At 39.6% G+C, this 18,281-nt stretch overlaps 1 long non-coding RNA gene and 1 other non-coding gene across 2 annotated transcripts; one reads left to right on the plus strand and one right to left on the minus strand.

The window, feature by feature from the left end:
• On the minus strand, positions 1–12,394 carry LOC138835927 (uncharacterized). The gene is made up of 3 exons (XR_011374803.1): positions 12,299–12,394; positions 8,336–8,385; positions 1–85 (listed from the first exon to the last, which is right to left on the minus strand). It is a non-coding gene; the product is annotated as an uncharacterized lncRNA (long non-coding RNA).
• On the plus strand, positions 4,137–4,271 carry LOC138835956 (small nucleolar RNA SNORA2/SNORA34 family). Its single transcript, XR_011374816.1, has one exon. It is a non-coding gene; the product is annotated as a small nucleolar RNA SNORA2/SNORA34 family (small nucleolar RNA).
• Positions 12,395–18,281: the final 5,887 nt, after the last annotated feature.

Consider the following 18,281-nt stretch of genomic DNA (forward strand, 5'->3'; position numbering starts at 1 on the left):
GTTCTGGTGATGATTCATATGAGGATGACAGTGATTCATCTCATTTCAGTGAGCCACAAAGATCCCAAAGAAGTGGTTCCTATAACTGATTTAAAAAGAAATTCTCACATGAATAGGAACATTTAGTTTCTAACACATTTAGCTGATACTAAAACAGAGCTGGGCACAGTGGTACATGCCTGTAAGCACCAAACTGTCTCAAGTTTAAGGACAGTTGGAGCTACATAGTAAGTTCCAGACCAGCCTGGGTTACCCAATGAGATGCACAGACAACTAGTATTCCCTCTTGCACCCCCCCCCAAAAAAAAAAAAAAAAACAGATTGAGGAAAGGTTGTTTTTTTATTCAATAGGACTAATTTGTTGTTATAAGACAATAAAACATTAGAGGGTATAGTTCAAAGAATATTTTGAGTATAGTAGGCATAAAAAAAGAGATGTCTTATTCTTAATACAGGCACATTTTTCTTTTTCTTTTTTTTTTGGTCGGTCATGTGGGGCTTGAACTTGGCCTAAACAATGTCCCTGAACTCTTCAGCTCAAGGCTAGTGCTCTACCACTTGAGCCACAGTGCCACTTCTGGTTTTCTGGTGGTTCATTGGAGATAAAAATCTTACAGATGTTCCTGCCAGGGATGGCTTTGAACCAGGATCCTCATATCTCAGCCTTCTGAGTAGCTAGGATTACAGGTGTGAGCCGCCAGCGCCCAGCTAGGCATGTAATTCTTTAATCATCTTTTTTTTTTTTTTTTAAATCTTTCCCTTTTTCTTTTCTTTTTTTGGTCAGTCGTGGGGCTTGAACTCTGGGCTTGGGCACTGTCCCTGCGCTCTTCAGTTCAAGGCGAGTGCTCTACCGCTTGAGCCACAGTGCCACTTCTGGTTTTCTAGTGGTTTATTGGAGATAAGAGTCTCATGGACTTTCCTGCCCAGGCTGGCTTTGAATCATAATCCTCAGATCTCAGCCTCCTGAGTAGCTAGGATTACAGGCGTGAGCCACCGGTGCCCGGCTTCCCTTTTTCTTTTTTATCCCTCTCCTTGTTTGCTCCTCTTCTTCCTCCTCTCCTCTCCTCTCCTCTCCTCTCTCCTCTCCTCTCTCCTCTCTCCTCCCTCCTTTCTCTTCTCTCCTCTCTTTTGAGACAGGGTCTCTACATTTAGCCCAGGATAGATCTTTTTGCTCTAGCCTCCAGATTCTTGAGTTATGGGCATGTATCACCACACTTAGCTCCAAGTTGGTTTTTACCAGATATATTTAAGAACTCAGAATTGCTGGGATTTGGAGCAGGAATGTAACACATATATCATATACCATAAAACCTGGTAGGATCTGGAGCACCACTTTGAAATCAAACATATTAGTATTCATGTAAAACTAATATAAAGGCTAAAGTAGTCACATATCTATTCAGGATAGAGTTTGTTGCCAAATGAGTTTCCCAAAAGATTATGAAAAAGTCGTTTTCTAGAGATTTGGAGCATTTTAGAACTTTAGATAATGGTCTGAATATCCATGCAAGTAAATGGGTTCAGATTTCAACATCTGACTAGCTCTGGGATTCTAAAGATTTTTTTAAAAATCCTAGCAATGTTAGATAGTCTTGTGGTTTGGGATGTTTAGTCTGAAGGCAAAAAGCACACTTTTAGAGGGACAAAATACAGACAAAAGTAATTATTGAAAACGTAATGGGTAAGGTTTCTTATCAACTTGTATTCATGACCTTTGTAGTTAGTCATTATTTCTGTGTGGTATTTTGGTTTAAAAGACTTAAAATAAACAGTAAAACCTCCTAAACAAGTCTTAACATAAAAGGCTTTCCTATATTTTGTCTTAAACTTCTCAATAAAAAAACTCTTGCATTTATGTTTCCATTCTTTATTTCTAGCACAAAGAAGTACTTCCTTTTAAGTAACCTATGACTGAACAAATTGTTTCATTTGAGTCTTTTAAAGTGTCAAGACTAAGGAACTTATTCAGTCATTATAAAAATTGAGTGCTTATTCTGTGTCAGACTTCATGCTAGGTGCTGAAGATTCAGTGTAGTGGGCGAGAAACATTTATAAATAGAATATTACAATACCCTGTAATAAAGGATGTGATAGGTAAGTACAGTGTACTGTGGAACTCTGTGTTCTGGGGTAAGGGCGGTTGAAAGTTAAGAAAAGTCAGATAGGTGAAGGGGTGAGGGGAATTGAGGAATACTCTACAACAGTCATTTTTGAAGTGTAGTTCATGGATCAGCAGCATCATTATCATCAGAAAACTAGCCAGAAATACAGATTTTTTGGCCTTGTCCTAAACCTACCACATCATAATAAACTCTGTGTGGAGCACAAAAAGCTGTGTTTTAAAAATCTCAAACAAGTGGCACTATGGCTCAAGTGGTAGAGCACTAGCCTTGAGCTGAAGAGCTAAGGGACAGCGCCCAGGCCCAGAGTTCAGGCCCCACAACCGGACCCAGAAATAAATAAATAAATAAAAATCTCAAACACTCAGGTGACTCTGAGTCAGAAAATAAAATTTAGTTTGGGGCTCATTTAGATGCCTGTAAACATCTAAAATGGTGTTGCAAGTTGCCTCTTGGATATATGCACATGCCTGGACTTTGGGTAGGAGTTGGACTAGTGCTATGGTTGCTGTGTCTTGCTAAAGTTCACGTTAGAACTTAAGACCTAAGGTGATGGTATTAAGTGGTGGGCATCTTTAAGATGCCCACCTCATCTTTAGGCATGAGGGCTCCATACTCATGAATGAGATTAATGCTCAGATATATATATATATATATGTATATATATATCTATGGATATATATATATATATGGATATCTATCTATCTATCTATCTATCTATCTATCTATCTATCTATCTATCTATCTATCTATCTAGTGTTTGAAGCTGGGTGCTAGTGGCTCATGCCTGTAATCCTAGCTATTTAGAAGGCTGAGATCTGAAGATGGTGGTTTGAAGCCAGACAGGAAAGGCTGTAAGACCCTTATCCCCAACAAACTACTCAGAAAAAGCCAGAAGTGGTGCTATGGCACTGTGGTTCAAGTGGTAGAGCCCTAGCTTTGAGTAAAATAAGCTCAGGAGCAGTGCTCAGGCCATGAGTTCAAGCCCCAGACTAGGCACAAAAAAAAAAAGGTTTGAGAAAGCTACTACGCCTTTTCTATCTGCACTGCCATTGTGTGAAACAGCATTTGTACCTCTAGAGGACACAGGAACAAGGCAGTGACTTAGCAACTGAGCTTAGACCACTACCAGACACTAGACCTGCTGACAATTTGGTCTTCTAGTACACAGCCTCCAGACTTTGAGAAATAATTCTTTTTGTGGTGCTGGGAATTGAACCAAGGGCCTTACAATTGGCAAACAATTTACCAACTGAGCTACATCCCCACTCCTAATTTCTACTACTTATAAATTCCACAAACTGGGCACCGGTGGCTCATGCCTGTAATCCTAGCTACTCAGGAGGCTGAGATATAAGGATCATGGTTTGAAGCTAGCCTGGGCAGAAAAGTCCATGAGACTCTTATCTCCAATAAACTACTCAGAAAAAGCCGAAAGCAGTGCTGTGGCTCAAGTGGTAGAGTGCTAGCCTTGAGCACAAAGAGGTTTAGGAAAATTGTCCAGGCCCTGAGTTCAAGTCCCAGGATTGGCAAAAAATAAATATGCAGATAAATTCCTCAATCTCTAACATTTTTAATAACAGCAGAAATGGAATAAGATAGATAGATGAATTTTTGACACAAAAGCATATAGATTGTATTCAAGGTCATGACTTGATTGAGAACACCAAGGAATGAGTGTGTATAGTTAGAGAAGTGAGTTCTATGGACTGAGACTCGGGTACCTAGCTTTAAATGTTAGGAAGATAAAGGAGAACTCAACAGCAGGCGTGAGGGTAGATGCCTGTAATTCTATTACTCTGAAGGTATAAGCAGAGGAATCATGAATTTGAGGCCAGCCTGGGCTACATAGAGAGTTCCAGGCAAACTAAAATTATATAGTGAGACTGTTAAGAGAGAGAAAGAGCATGTTCTACAAGGAGAAAATGCAGAGAAGGGTTTGAGGTTGGAAGAGAATGGAGAAAGGAAATGTCTTGGAGACCACAAGAGGAACATGCTTTAAGAAGTGACTAGCCATTGGCCCTGAATCAAGGCCAGCAGTTTGCTGAAGCTGTTGGTTTCAAGCAGGAGTCTAAAGAATGTCTTTCTTGGTCTGTTGGCCATTTCAGAACTTTGGAAATGTAATGGTCAGTTCATTAGAAAGAAACATTTGTAAAAAAACAAACAAAAAGAAGTGACTAGCCAGGTGTCAGTGGCTTACACCTGAAATCCTAGCTACTCAGGATGCTGAGATTTTAGGTTTATGGTTCAAAGCCAGCCTACACAGAAAAGTCTGTGATACTCATCTCTAGTTAGCCACCAAAGCCACAAGTGGAGCTATGGCTTAAATGGTAGAGTTACAGCCTTGAATGCAAAAGCTAAGCAAGAGTTCAAGGCCCTGAGTTCAAGCACTAACTGGCACCAAAAACAACAAACAAACAAAACAAAACAAAACAAAAAAACCAAAGACAAATGCTATGGATAAGCAGAAGAAGACAGGAACTGAGATTTCTCCTTAGATTTGACTACAGGAGTTCATTAGGTGATTTTGATAAATGCAGTTCAGTGAACCAGCAGGAAGACTCAAAATAAATTGAAGAGATAGAAGAGAACATGGAAATTAAGCACAGACAGCTCTTTGGAATTTTGGCCAAGGGATTGAGACGAAAGTTTACTCTGCAGCCCAGTCTGACCTCCAACTTGAGCCCCTTCTGCCTCAACTTTCCAAATACTGGGATCACAGTTTACCTAGCAAGAATCATCTTTGGAAGACTTTTTGCCAGGAGAAGTGAAGAGCAAAGAGAAAAGGCAATACCCTTATCCTAAGATCGATGTGGATTCAATGAAGAACTCTTGGTGTTTATTCTTTCAAGGACAATTTGCAATACGTAATATGACTGCATTGTTAATATGTCCTTATCAAGTACTATAAGGCAGAGTGATTATGCTAAATGATACCCAACTTTATGTACTTTTACACAGTGTATTCATGGATAACTGTTTAAAGAATATTGAGTATCAGATTTTTTGCTTGTTGTTTGCTTATTTAGAGATAAAGCCTTGAATGTTGCTTAGACTGGCCTCCTACACTCAAGTGATTCTTGTAACTCAGCATGGCATAAAAGGATATACGCTAATTTTTGGACTACAACACACACCACCATGTCAGATTTTGATTTTCTTTCTTTCTTTCTTTTTTTTTTTTTTTTGTCAGTGGTGGGGCTTGAACTCTGGGCTTGGGCGCTGTCCCTGCGCTCTTCAGCTCAAGGTGAGCACTCTACCGCTTAAACCACAGCGCCACTTCCAGTTTTCTAGTGGTTTATTGAAGATAACAGTCTCACGGACTTTTCTGCCAGGGCTGGCTTTGAACCATGATCCTCAGATCTCAGCCTCCTGAGTAGTTAGGATTACAGGCGTGAGCCACCAGCACCCGGCTTCAGATTTTGATTTTCTGCTTCAAGTAATAAGAAATTATTTTGTATCACAGCAAAATAAAACAAAAGACTTTACTGTAGATTAACATGTTTCTTGATTCCAGAAAGAAATATAGATATGAAAACAATTTTTAGTAATTTTTTAGTCTTTTTTTTTTTTTTTTTTTACAGTTTTGGGGCTTGTACTCAGGGCCTGGGCATTGTTCCTGAGCTCTTTTGCTCAAGGCTAATACTCTACTATTTTGAGCTCCGCTTCTGTTTTTTTGGTGGTTAATTGGAGATAAAAGTCTCACGGACTTTCCTGTTTGGGCTGGCTTTGAATCATGAGCCTCGGATCTCAGCCTCCTGAGTAGCTGAGATTATAGGTGTGAGCTACTGGCTCTGGCACTAATTGGTTTTTCAAGTTATACTATCATATGATTGGCTAAAATCTCCTTTTTAATGGACTAATCTTTCTGAAAGGTACAGCTATCTCCCCAGCATGCACAAGGCCCTGAGTTTAAACCCCTAGCACAGCCATAAAACCTAGAGAGAAGGGAAGGTGAGATCCTGTCAGATACAGACTTTAGTAATTCTTCCATGTGGGTTGAGTAGAGAGGCAGTATGAAGAAATAAGTAGTTGTTATGGTCCTAGTCTTAGGATCTCTCCCAAAGTCATATGTTGGAACTTGATATCTAGTCTGGTAGATTAAGAAGTGGGGCCTTCATGAGGGACCCTCCATCATGAATGGGATGAGTGCCCTTATACAAAGAAGTTGAAGCTGAGCAAGATGGTGCATACTATATATCTAAAATCCCAACAGGCAGGAGGATGAGGCAGGACGATCAAAAATTGAGGGCAGCAGGGTGCCACTAGTTCATGTCTGTAATCCTAACTACTCAGGAGGCTGAGATCTGAGGATCACGGTTCAAAGCCAGCCTGGCCAGAAAACTCTGTGAGACTCTTATCTCCAATCAACCATCAGAAAGTTGGAAGTGTTGCTGTGGCTCAAGTGGTAGAGTGCTAGCCTTGAGCTGAAGAGCTGAGGGACAGCATCCAGGCCCAGAGTTCAAGCCCATGACTGAAAAAAAAAAAGAAAAGAAAAGAAAAGAAGAGAAAAATTGAGGCAACCTGGAATATATAGAAAGATAATGTCCTTGGGGACACTGAAGATGCCATCTTTAGCAGTAAGCAAGCTCTCACTAGACACTGAATCTTACAGTACCTTAATTAAGGGTTTTTTAACCTCTAGAGCTGGGAGCATTACATTTCTATTGCCTATAAATTAGCCAACCTAAAATATTTTTGTTACAGCTGCCAAATGAAGCAAGATAACAGTAATCTATAGTATTTACCAGAAATTTGCTATCAGTCTGAGCTGTATGCAAAACAGTAAACTTCCCAAAGTGTAAGAGTACTGCTTAAAGTTGGTTAAGCAGCAAGCACAAAGGAAATTATCAGCCTGGTATGGTGCTGCATGATTATAATCCTACCACTTGAAAGGCTGAACTAGAAGACCATCACCTGGAATTTTTGTTTATTTGTCTTTTTGAGACAAGGTTTCAAAAAAAAAAGGTGGCCGGTCACTGATGGTTCACACCTGTAATTAATCCTAGCTGCTCAGGAGGCAGAGGTCTGAGGATCATAGTTCAAAGCCAGCCGGGACAGGAAAGTCCCTGTGAGACTCTTATTTCCAATTAACCATCGAGTGCTACCCTTGAGCAAGAAAGAGCTCAGGGACAATTACAGGCCCTGAGTTCAAACCACACGACTGAGGGGGGAAAAAAAGTGTAGGGGCTATAAAACACAGGAAACATAGGTGTATCTCAAAGGTCTCTAGAAGGACCAGGAATTGCCATGGGAAAACAGGCAGCATGGTCCCACTCCTGATGGACAGACTCCATACACGTGTCACAGCATACATACATTTTGGACTTCTGCAGATGTTTTACCTTCAATTATATTTTCCCACAAATATACAACAGCATACTACAACAGGCAAAAACGATGTATAAAACCACAAGCTTTCTTCATGCTAAAAGTCTAAAGATCTGAGTCTAAAGATCTGTTTTTTTTTTCTTTTTTTTGGGGGGGGTCTGGTGGTGGGGTCTGAACTCTGGGCCTGGGCGCTGTCCCTCAGCTCTTCAGCTCAAGGCTAGCGCTCTACCACTTGAGCCACAGTGCCACTTCCGGCTTTTTTCTTTTTGCTTATGTGGTGCTGAGGAATTGAACCCAAGGCCTCAGGCATGTAAGGCAAGCTCTCTACCACTGAGCCACCTTCCCAGCCCCTAAAGATCTGTTTTTTGTATGTTTATGGAAACTTGGAACTAATGGATATGTTTGATATATGTTTAATATCTTGATTATGGTGGTGTTTTATGTGGATGTATACAAATGTCAAAACCTGATGCACTGTACGCTTAAAATGTGTGTAGTTTGTTGGCTCACTGTAAAAGATAGGAAACCCCACTTTTTTATTTTTATTTTTTAATTTTTTGCTAGTCATGGACCTGAACTCTGGGCCTGGGCGCTGTCCCTCAGCTCTTCAGCTCAAGGCTAGCACTCTACCGCTTGAGCCACAGCACTACTTCCGGCTTTTTCTGTTTATGTGGTGCTGAGGAATCGAACCCAGGGCCTCATGTATGCAAGGCAAGCGCCTTACCACTGAGCCACCTTCCCAGCCCCCCTACTTTTTTTTAAATCACAAACTCAACACAGTGCTTCATTTCTGACATCAGAGGAGAGAGGTTTTCCCACATACCAGGTATTTCTCAAATGCCAACTCAGTGTCCGAGGTGTCACTGCCATCTGACACTCCTTACCTGTTGAACCCCTGAGCCGAGCCATCCTCCTGCCTCAACCTTCTGAGTATCTGCAATTACAGGTACAAGCCACCAAACTTAGTCATTTTCTTTTTTCCAGTTACAAAGGAGCTTTAGCTTATAGAAGAGATCAGCTAGGTTTCAGAACAAATATTAAACTTAGTTCCATGGAAACGTAAATCTAACTATGGGACTACTTAAGAGGATAAAAAGAAGGGGAAAGAGAGAAAAAGGGTAAATAATTTGGAAACATTGTGACTATATATGACGGCTTATCAATGAAAACTGTTGATCAATAGAGGGTTGGGGGATGTGTGTACTAGCAGGAAGGGATTGGATTAACAAGGAGAGTGAATAGGATGAATGAAAGTAGGATGAATAAAATAAAAATAGGATGAGTAAAAGTAGTCTGTTTGCATGTATGAAAATAGAACAAAGAAATCTATTAAATCTATTGAATTTGTTTTAGGAGGGAGGGAAAGGAGGGTGAGATTGATTGGAATACTTTGTGTACATGTGTAGAAATGTCACCGTGAATACCCCTCCACAACTAATGTATGCTAATAAAAAAATTTCCATGGAACATCTCATTACTCCAAACAAATAGGTAATGCTTATTATTCTTATTTTACTAGTGCTGAAACTAACACCCAGATATTACATGATCCATCTTAAGTCACAAATCAGCAAATAGTAGCAGCAGCGGTGGCACAGTAACAAAATCCAAGTGTCTTGTCTTACACTCCCTGTCTAAGCACAAGATTCCATGTACTAAGCAATCAGGCAGATGGGTGGAGGGTGATCATGCATAAACTCCAGGGGATGGTGCCATTGACCTTTCAAATCTTTTTGCATTCTTTGTGTAATTGATATGTTCTCAGGCCTTACCAGCTTGTGACCTCAGAACAAGGCCATGCAGCTTCATATCCAAACTAAAGCCCTGAGTCCCTGGATCTGGGAAGTCCATTCCTCTTCTGATCTGCACATTCTACCTCCATTTGGCCCAAGTCCAAGGAATGTTCAGGAATTTCATGTTAACTCCCTCAGTCCCTGACCCTCCTACAAGGTTTTGGGAGGAGCCCTTGTGGTACATTTAAATAGGGACATATGTTTGTAAAATTTGTAAATATTTTAATTGCCATTGGTTATGGCTAATGCCACTTCCAGCCCTTCACACTCTTCCTGTATATGGTTGTACTGGAGTCTCCATGGGTCTTTTTATAGGATTTGGGAGGAAAGGGAATATAATATGTTAGATCACACAAGAAATTTTTATTTAATTATTTGTTTTTTTGTGCCAATCCTGGGGCTTGAACTCAGAGCCTGAGCATTGTCATATGAATTTTTTGTTTGTTTGGGATTTTTTGTTTCTTGTTTTTTGTTTTTTGTTTTTGTTGTTGTTCAAGGATAGCACTCTGTCACTTGAGCCACAGCTCCACTTCCAGCTTTTTGGTGGTTACTTGGAAATAAGAGTCTTACATATGTCCTACTTGGGCTGGCTTTGAACAGTGATCCTCAGATCTCAGCTTCCTGAGTATCTAGGATTACAGGTGTGAGCAGCTGGCCCTCAGTACAAAATAAATTTTTAAAGAGGAAGTTAAGTTGGAGATAAGATAACTTTAAGGAACTTATTCAGGTATTATTGACATATAGTAAAGACATTCTTATAGTATTCAATTTGATGAACTTTAACTTATGTATAGTCTGAGAAACCATCACAAAATTAAGGTGAGTTGTGTATCCAAAAATTTCCTCATACTTCCTTAAACACCTCCAAATGTCCCCTACCTTTTTGTCATTTTTGTCAGTTCAGATTATTTACATTGTCTGTAACTATGGAATCATAACAGTATGTACACCTTTTTTGTTTGGCTTGTTTACTTTTTTTTTTTTGTCGGTAGTGGAGCTTGAACTCTGGGCCTGGGAGCTGTCCCTGAGCTCTTCAGCTCAAGACTAGTGCTCTACCACTTGAACCACAGCGCCTGCTTCTGGCTTTTTCTGTGTGTGTGGTGCTGAGGAATGGAATCCAGGGCCTCATGCATGCAAGGCAAGCACTCTACCACTGAGCCACCTTCCCAGCCCTGGCTTGTTTACTTTTAAAATTCTAAGTTTTATTAATATTTTGTACATCCATAGTTTGCTCCTTCCTTATTATTATTAAATATTTGGTTATGTCATAATTTGCTTATCCACTCAGCTGTTAAGCGACATTTGGATTGTTCCCAAATTGGCGTTATTGCAGACAAAGCTACTATGAACAATAGTGTGTAGGTACATATCTACGTAGGCCAGGAGTACTCAGAAGACTGAATACTGAGGAGACAGAAGGAGGAAGAGGGAGAGCTCAGGCTAGCCTGAACTACATGTGAGATCTTGTCTAAAAAAAAAAATCAAATAAAAAGTGGTGCCAGTGGCTCACACCTATAACCCTTGCTATTCAGGAGCCTATAAGATCTGAGGATTGTAGTTAAAAGCCAGCCCAGGAAGGAAATTCTATGACTCTTGTCTCCAGTTAATCACCATAAAGCTGGAAGTGGATCTGTGGCTCAACTGTAGAGTGCTAACCTTGAATGAAAAAGCTCAGGTTCAGTGCCCAGGTTCAAGCCCCAGGACCAGGACAAATTTTTTTTTAAAGTATATGTGTATATGTATTTGCCAGCCATTCTTTAATAAATATGTGGAACTATAATGACAAATATATTTCACTTTTAAGAAACTGCCTAAGCTGGGCGCCGGTGGCTCACGCCTATACTCCTAGCTACTCAGGAGGCTGATATCTGAGGATTGTGGTTCAAAGCCAGCCTGGGCAGGAGAGACCGTGAGACTCCTATCTCCAATAAACCACTAGAAAACTGGAAGTGGCACTGTGGCTCAAGCGGTAGAGCACTTGCCTTGAACTGAAGAACACAAGGACAGCGCCCAAGCCCAGAGTTCAAGCCCCATGACCAACCAAAAAAAAAAGAAAAAGAAACTGCTTAGTTTTCCAAAATTGTATCATTTTACATTCTTCTGAGAAATTTATAAAAGTTCTACGATTTATATCCTTGCTGGTATTTACTATGGTCAGTCTTTCATTTTAGACATTCTAATAATTGTAGTAGTCTCATGATTGTAATTTACACTTCTCCAATGGCTAATGATATAGATTATCTTTTCATGTGCTCATTTGTCATCTTTATATCTTTTCTTTTTTTATTGTGAAAATACCACACAGAGGGGTTACAATTACGTGGGCAAGATAATGAATCTTTATAACTTTTCTATGAAGTATCTTTTCAAATGTTTTGCACATTTAAATTTTTAGAGCGTTGTTTTTCTTATTAGCAAGCCTCATGATTGTCTATATATATTCAGGGCACTTTCAGACTTAGACGGGCATCATATAGTCAGGATAATGTAATCACTAGGCAGAATATTTCCACAGCCAGGTAGCATTGAAAGATGACCCAAATGACACCCACCCATCAACACTGTTGTTCAAATAGCACTGGACAAAACCATCAAAAGTCCTTAACATGGCTTTTCCCTAGCATGAAGTCAAGAATAGTTCAGAACTACTCATGGTCTTGTCTATGATTCTGTCTTTTTCTTTTTCTTTTTCTTTTTACTAGTCCTGAGGCTTGAACTCAGGGCTTGAATTCTGTTCCTAAGCCTCTTTGTGCTCAAGGCTAGCACTCTTCTTGAGGCATAGCACCACTTTTGGTTTTTTTCTGAGCAGTTTATTGGGGATTAGAGTCTTACAGACTTTCCTGCCCTGGCTGGCTTTGAACAGCGATCCTCCAATCTCAGCCTTCTGAGTAGCTAGGATTATAGGTGTGAGCCACTGGCACCCAGTTTATGGTTCTAGCTGAACAACAGAAATATATCTATACCTTTTAAGAACCTTGGTTTCAGGGACACTCCAGTTTAATAATTAGAACATAAAATAAACACAGTTTCTCTTATTCTGAATATTACTCTTACTCTGAAATTGTCTGACTCCCAGTTTTGTTCCTGAATGGAAGGCTTAAATGTGTTGAGCTTTTGGATACATTCAACTGCCTGCAGTTGTTTTCACAGTTGTCTCCAAGAACAATTGATGGAATCCTGTGGTTGTTTGCATTTTGCAGGTTCTATTTTGGCAACGTTCCCCCAAAGCAGAGATTTTTCACATTTCCATAAATAGAGCATTAGTAGCAATGACATTTCTCTCACTTCTCAAAACACTAAACGTGTTTATTATTGGACACTGAAATATATTTATTATATATAATGTTATAGCCTAAATAAATATTTTGTATGTAAGTATGCAATTACAATATATTCCATAATTCCTCCTAATAACCTCTATAGGCCTTAGATGGGGCTGAGGGCTATGTAGACACATACATTTTGGAGCTTGCTAATGTTCCTTGATGTGCATGTCTAACATCTAGCCATTCCCAAACCCTAGTAGAACTCCAACAGAAGACTGAGGGAGGTTAGGAATGAGTGGCAGAATGTACTCATCCTGAACTATTTCCCTACCACTAAAACCTGTAGCTATGCAAACACACAAAAAGGTTTACATAGGGGCATACAATAGGAAAATCTATGGAAATTAGGGTCAACATGATATAAAGCACTCCAGTTGCTATAGGATGGTTAAAAGATCACTGAGCAGAAGAGAAATAAGCAAAGCCACAGCTCTCATAATTCATTGACACAAAATTTTGTTATATCTCTGGGTCCTATGAATGTGAACTTTTGCCAACTTTTGCCATTTTTTAAAATCCTGACTCCCTCTTTGTGCTTCTCCTTCAAATTAGAATTTTCCCTTATTTTGGTGCCAGTCTTGGCACTTGAACTCAAGACCTGGCACTGCTGAATTTTTTTTAAATTTTATTTTATTGTAAAGATGCTGTACAGAGGGGTTACAGTTACATGAGTAAGCTAATGAGTACATTTCTTATCGAGGATTGTTACCCACTCCTTTGTTTATTTTTTTCCTGCTATCCCTTATCTCCCCAACCTGCCCCATCAAAGTTGTAAAGATCGTTTACAATATAGTGTCTTGTGAGTATCATTGTTGCAATGGGTCATCCTGTGTCCTTGTTTCAGCATTTTGTTACTCCCTTCCCCTCCCAAATTAGATAAATGTATATACAAGATGCAGGGCACCAAAATCAAATACAGTGACAACAAGAGATATACCATAGGGGAAAGAACATTAAAAAGAAACAAAAAATATCACATAATACATTAAAAACAACAACAACAAAGAAAAACTTCTTGTGCCCATATCTTAGGGTTCATTTTGCCTAGCATCATCTTATATGGTCATATGTACATAGCTTTTGAGCTTTTCTACTCATCGGATAAGATTATCCTAGATGTATACTAGTTATTGCAAATAAGGCATGGGACCTATATTTCTTTGGGTCTGGCTTACTTCACTTAATATGATTTTTTTCCAAGTCTTTCCATTTCTTTTTTTTTGGGGGGGGTCCGGGCGTGGGACCTGAACTCTGGGCCTGGGCGCTGTCCCTCAGCTCTTCAGCTCAAGGCTAGCGCTCTACCACTTGAGCCATAGTGGCACTTCCGGCTTTTTTCTTTTTGCTTATGTGGTACTGAGGAATCGAACCCAGGGCCTCATGCATGCAAGGCAAGCTCTCTACCACTGAGCCACCTTCCCAGCCCTAGTCTTTCCATTTCTTAACAAATTGGGTGGTGTCATTCTTTCTGCTGGAAGATAGAATTCCATTGTGTATTTATACCATATTTTCTTGATCCATTCATCTACTGAGGGGCAACTGGGTTGGTTCCATATCTTAGCTATGTTGAATAATGCTGCAATAAACATAGTGCTGGTAGTTTTAGTATGGCCTTGTTTGGGATCATTGGGTACATGCCCAGAAATGGGATTGCTGGGTCATAGGGGAGCTCTATATGTAGTCTTTTGAGGAACCTCCATACTGCTTTCCAGAATGGTTGAACAAGTTTACACTCCCACCAACAGTGAGGTAGGGTTCCCTTTTGGCCACACCCCCTCCAGTATCTGTTGCTATTTGATTTCTTTTTTTTGTCAGTGTGGGACTTGAACTCTGGGCCTTGGCGCTGTCCCTAAGCTCTTCAGCTTAAGGCAAGCACTGTATCACTTGAGCCACCGCACCACTTCTGGTTTTCAGGTGGTGTGTTGGAGATAAGAGTCTCACAGACTTTATTGCCCAGGCTGGCTTTGAACTGTGGTCCTCAGATTACTGGTGTGAGCCACTGGTGCCTGGCTTAGATTTCTTGATTATAGCCATTCTAACTGGGTGAGGTGGAATCTCAATGTTGTTTTGATTTGCATTTCTTTTATGGCCAGAGAAATTGAATATTTCTTCATGTGTTTATTGGCCATTCTCATTTCCTCTTCAGAGAAGTCTCTCTTTAAGTCTTCAGCTCACTTGTTGATGGGGTGGTTGTTTCTTTGAGGATTTGTTTTTGGGGGATTTAAAATTTTGAGTTTTAAGTATGTTTTAGATATGAGGCCCTTATCTGTTGTATGGCTAGTGAATATCTTCTCCTAATCCATGGGCTTTCTATTGTTCTTGCTAGCTATGTCCTTTGCCTTGCAGAAGTTCTGCAGTTTAATGCAATCCCATTTGTCCAATCTTTCTTTGATTTGTTGTGTTTCTGGGTCTTTATTAAGAAAATTTTGTCCTGTGCCAAGGAGCCGTAGAGTGTCTCCTATTCCAGCCTGTAATGTTTTCATGGTATCTGCTTTTACTTTGAGGTCTTCGATTCATTTGGAATTGATTCTGGTGCAGGGTGATATATAAAGATCTAACTTTAGTTTTCTATAGGTGTTTAACCAATTTTGCCAACACCATTTACTGAAGAGGCTGTCTCTCTTCCATTCTATTTTTTTGGCTCCCTTATGGAAGACTAGGTGGCTACAGGTTTGCAAGTTCATTTCTGGGTCTTCAGTTCTATTCCGCTCATCCTCAGGTCTGTTCTTGTGCCAATTCCAAGCTGTTTTGATTACTATGGCTTTGTAGTAGAGTTTGAAGTTTGGTATGGATAGTCTTCCAGCACTGTTCTTTTTGCTAAGGATTGTTTTTGCTATTCAGGGTCTTTTATTGTTCCATATAAAGTTTTGGTTACCTCTTCTATTTCATTGAAGAATGAAGTTGGGATATTAAAGGGTATTGTATTGAATTTATAGATAGCCTTGGGCAGTATTGCCATTTTCACTATTAATCTTCCCAATCCAGGAACATGGGAGGTTTTTCCACTTCCCTAGTTCTGCTTTCATTTCATTTTTTAGGTTTTTAAAATTTTCATCATAGAGGTCTTTCACTTCTTTAGTTAATTCCTAGGTATTTTATTATTCGAGGGGCTATACAAAGGGAGTTGCTTTTCTGATTTCAGCCATGCTCTTTTCATTATTGGCATACAGAAAAGCCATTGATTTTTGAGGATTAATTTTATACCCTGCTACTTTGTTGCAGTTTTGGATCACTACTGAATATTTTTTTGCTCAAGACTAGTGCTCTACCTCTTGAGCCACAATTCTACTTCCACCTTTTTTAAACTTTTTTCTATTTTTTATATCCATGACCAGGAATCAAACTCAGTACCTAATACTTTCACTTACTGGCTAGTATTCTATCAACTGAGCCATACCTCCAAACACAATTTCTGTGTGTGTTTGTGTGTGTGTGTGTGTGTGTGTGTGTGTGTGTGTGTGTGTGTGTGTGTGTGTGTGGTGTGTGTGTGTGTGTGTGTGTGTGTGTGTGTGTGTGTGTACTTTCTGTCTGGGCTGGCTTCAAACAGCACTCCTCAGATCTCAGCCTCCTGAGTAGCTAGGATTACAGTAATGAGACACTAGTGCTCAGCAGTTAAAAATTCTTTTCAGGGGGGAGAGAGAGAGGAGTGTTGGAGGTGAGAGGGAAAACAAAGGGGGAGGCAAGAATGCTCAATAGGAAATGTACTCATTACCTTGCTCATGTAACTGTAACCCCTCTGTACAGTATTTTTACAGTAAAAATGTACAAAATATTCTTTTCATAAGTCTGGGGATATGGTTCAAGTGATAACACTTGTCTAGAAGCAAGCATGAGGTCCTGAGTTCAAATCTTAGTACCAGTATACATATACACATACACACGCACATACATACATACATACATACATATGAATAAGAGAATTCTCAAATGCAACTTAATTATATTGATGTTTGCTTTTCTTTTTTTAAATACAAGAGATGTACATTACTTTTACAATAAAAGTGTAAAAAACTATAAGATATATGCAATGTTAATTAATGTGGCATAATTAAACTGCCTGTTACTTCTGAAAAAATACAAATCCACTATTCTTATATTTTGTCAATGAAAACTACTGATTTTGTCATTTTTCTTTACCTATTTTTATGTTCCTACTAATCATTTAAAACAGGCAACTGCATTTCTCAACTCAAGCAGCACACCGCAAAGCCCTGGTGGTGCACACCCATTTTCCTAGCTACTCAGTAGGCTGAGACCTGAGGACTGCAGCTTGAAACCAATTCTGGCAGTCACAATATTCCTGGATCTTTAATTATGAAACACTTTCAAACATTTCATTTCAAGCTCAGGTTCAATTAGAATATGTTAGAATGAAAGAAGATGAAGTAATCAATATACATACATACAAGGTCTTACTATGTAGCTCAGACTGACCTCAAATTGAGACCCTACAGGTTCAGATCTATTCCTTATGGAACAAAACAGAAACAATGACAGAAGAAGGAACGTGCTGAAAGATAATTATGGAATTATAAACTTTAAGAGAATTTATGATCCTTCTGATTTTGTCTCATTCTGTTTTATTTGTTCCTTTCATCAACAAATACTTCTTCAGAATTCGGGGCTGAGAAGGTGGCTCAGTGGTAGAGCGCTTGCCTTGCATGCATGAGGCCCTGGGTTCAATTCCTCAGCACCACATAAGCAAAAAGAACAAAGCCGGAAGTGGTTCTTTGGCTCACGTGGTAGCGTGCTAGCCTTGAGCTAAAGACCTGAGGAACAGCACCCAGGCCCAGAGTTCAGGCCCCACGACCAGACCCCCCCCCAAAAAAAACCCCAAAATTTATCCCATTTCCCAGAAGTAGGAAATGCAAAGATTCTGCACATGATGTAGTTAATGCTTAGATTTTTCCAGTTTTTCATTTTTCATAATATTTGAGTCCCAATGAATATATTGCTTTAGCAACTTAGAGTCACTGAACGTTTTTTTTTAAACTTGATCGGTGAAATATGCTTTCATTTTACAGGACAGAGCATGGAAAGTTCATTTCATTCAATATGTTTGATTCCATTGATTAGGTACTTTGAAGACAGCCACTTTTTAAAATTGCCACTGATCTACTTGGGGAAAATGACAACTCGTATCATTACCATTATCAAAATGTCTCCTGTTAAATGTCTGAGATCAAATGACTCATTCATTCTTTACAACAATTATCTCACATTTTACCCTCTGAGATTTAACTTTTTTTTGGGGGGGGGGTCCAGTTGTGGGGCCTGAACTCTGGGCCTGGGCGCTGTCCCTCAGCTCTTCAGCTCAAGCTAGCGCTCTACCACTGAGCCACTTTCCCAGCCCTGAGATTTAACTTTCTTCTGTCTTCTCACTGCCAAGAACTAACCTCACTTCTACAATATAGACCAAGTGAACATAGAAGTCCTATCTCTTCCTTCCTGTGGTTTCAATAGAGAGCTTATCACATTTCTCTTTTCCTAACATTAATCCTACTTTCCTAATAGAGATTCCATTCCTCTCTCTCCTTCTAAGGAACATTGCACTATCAATAACCCATCTTTACATTTTCTACAATCTCTCTGTCTCTCTCATTCTCTCTGTCTCTCACCTTATCTTCCTTTTCCTCCTTTTTCCCTCACCTTTCCTTTTTTTCTTGTCCTCTTTTTTTTTTTTTAAAGTCTGGACCTTGATATCAATAACCTTT

This window comes from Dipodomys merriami, unplaced genomic scaffold (genome assembly GCF_024711535.1).
Source record: "Dipodomys merriami isolate MVZ:Mamm:240054 unplaced genomic scaffold, mDipMer1.0.p SCAF_242, whole genome shotgun sequence".
NCBI lineage: Eukaryota > Metazoa > Chordata > Mammalia > Rodentia > Heteromyidae > Dipodomys > Dipodomys merriami.